Source organism: Oncorhynchus gorbuscha, linkage group LG15 (genome assembly GCF_021184085.1).
Source record: "Oncorhynchus gorbuscha isolate QuinsamMale2020 ecotype Even-year linkage group LG15, OgorEven_v1.0, whole genome shotgun sequence".
Taxonomy (NCBI): domain Eukaryota; kingdom Metazoa; phylum Chordata; class Actinopteri; order Salmoniformes; family Salmonidae; genus Oncorhynchus; species Oncorhynchus gorbuscha.
The window spans coordinates 63,562,203-63,564,702 of record NC_060187.1 but is presented as its reverse complement, the minus strand read 5'-3'; the positions used below and the strand labels follow the sequence as shown (position 1 = coordinate 63,564,702).

The window sequence follows — 2,500 nt, the reverse complement described above, 5'->3', positions numbered from 1 at the left end:
CACCTGGACAGATTTTTCACCTAGTCATCTAGGGGATTCGAACCAGCAACCTTTTCGGTTACTGGCCCAAAACTCTTAACCGCTCTCTCACAAGCACAAGTGTGCACACACATACCACAGACATCAATGCAGACCCGCGTGTGTGTACTATATGTCTGTAGCATGTGTGTGTACCACAGACCACAGACATACAGTCAGTCTCAAGTTCTTATTATACCTCAGTGGTGTAAATACATTGACACGATGACTCACACACACAGACACACTAGCCTGTTGGCGAGAACAAAGCTTGGCATACACACACTGTCTCTCTCTCTCACACACACACACACACACACACACACACACACACACACACACACACACACACACACACACACACACACACACACACACACACACACACACACACACACACACACACACACACACACACACACACACACACACACACACACACAACCTATCTCTCTCTTTCAACCCCATTGACTTCCTGTCAGTGGCGTTGGCACTCGCTAAGCACCCAATGACACGAGATAGTGGGTGTGATTGATCTGACTGACATAGGATTGCGTTCTGTTCTCTCTGGCTGTCTGGCATTGGGATGTCTGTGTATGAATATTTCCTCTGTGTGGTGCGGAGAGCTTTTTGGCTGCTTGATAATGAAGTTGATTGATTCTAATGTAACTAACTTGGATGAAGAGAACAAAAATCTCTTGATCATGTTTTAACGGCTATTGGACTTACCATGTCAATGAGAAATTATTTCTGTAGTCATAATGATTGTAAGATATATAGCATTCTCACTATGTCTCAAAGCTGAACATTGTATGAGGATGATGGATGGCAGCCATTTTGTGCCAGAATTCTCAGTTGTTCACCACACAATGGCTATCACAGTGAATGCACCAAATCACAATAGAACAGTAACACAGTCCTAATGTTGCTAAGTGGCGCAGCCAGTGTTGGCCTGGCAGATAATAACACACTATGGGCCCATTCACACCGATAAGTCAACAAGCCCACAATGGGTTCAAGGGATCTGTAATATCAGCTGTGCTAATCCATCACTAAGGCTAGAAAGCTAATTAGTGTTGGAGCTCAGGTGAATGCAGGGTCAGTGTTAGCTAATGTTCAAATAGCACTTTCATGGTACCAAGTCGAAAAGTACAGAAGCACTATGTCATTGGTGAGTCAGAGACCTGGGTGAGGTTGTGTGTCCCACTGCCTTTCCTTTCAGCTGTGTGTGTGTGTGTGTGTGTGTGTGTGTGTGTGTGTGTGTGTGTGTGTGTGTGTGTGTGTGTGTGTGTGTGTGTGTGTGTGTGTGTGTGTGTGTGTGTGTGTGTGTGTGTGCGTGTGCGTGTGCGTGTGCGTGTGCGTGTGCGTGTGCGTGTGCGTGTGCGTGTGTGAGCAATTATTGCAGAGCCGAAATTACACTTAAGGTGATTTTCTGTGTGTATGCATGTGTGTGCGTGTGCGTGTGCGTGTGTGAGCAATTATTGCAGAGCCGAAATTACACTTAAGGTGATTTTCTGTGTGTATGCATGTGTGTCTTGTACAAAGCCTACAATATCTGAAGGGGACTTTCTTCCTCTTGCTAGGAGGTGTGTAAGAGACCTCTATCTCTGTGTGTGCAGCGACGGTGTAGAGAGGCAGCTGTCAACGCCGTCGTGTGTCTCCTGCCTTAACAATAGGTCTGAGCGGCAGGAGGGAGCTGGTGATGGTGATAGCTTGAAAGCCATCGCCGCAATGCAGTAGCAGTGGCAGCCAGTGTGGCCTGTGTGGCTGTGCCTCTCTCCCTCTCTTCCCTGGCCTATAGGGGGAGCAGAGCTGGGGGAGCTGTCCGTGGTGCTGATCCTCAATCTACCCTAGCACTCACTGTATCACTCTGTGCTTCCCAAATGGTACCCTACTTCCTGTATAATGCACTTATTTTGACCAGGGCCCATAGGGCTCTGGTCAAAAGTAGTGCACTAAATACGGAATAGGGTGCCATTAGGGATGCAGCCTCAATCTCTATATCTGTATTTCTGTCTTAAGTTCGCCACCAAGGCTATTGCAGCCACAGTCAGCAGCACATCCCAGGGACTGGCCGGAATGCAATAGCCCAGCCACAGAGGAAATCACATAGGGTGTGATAAATGCTTTATCTTTTAATGTTGTGAGAGATTGTTCCTGGTGAATTGAGTCAGTCTGACATGGCCTGAAATATACATCTACAGGCCTTTTATTAGTAATACAGTGGGAGAATATTAAAACGCCAATCCAAGGTCTGAAATAGAAATTTTAAAATAAATGGTTCCTGATGGCAACTGTATAAAACATCCACACTCACAAACTAAATGCTATAGTTGAGGAGGTATTCACAAAAGGCTTGTGAATTCTGCCATGATACCCCTTCCATATTTCATATTAGGCATTCTACTAATTCTGGCATAATGGCTACGGATCCCATGATGAACCTTACAGTAGCCTACTGTAGTACTCATAAACATAGCTG

At 45.9% G+C, this 2,500-nt stretch overlaps 1 protein-coding gene across 1 annotated transcript in view; it reads right to left on the bottom strand.

The window, feature by feature from the left end:
- Positions 1-2,500, bottom strand: part of LOC123997709 (synaptic vesicle glycoprotein 2A-like) — a 60,692-nt gene that overhangs the window by 11,634 nt on the left and 46,558 nt on the right. The gene's annotated exons all lie outside the window — the stretch shown is intronic.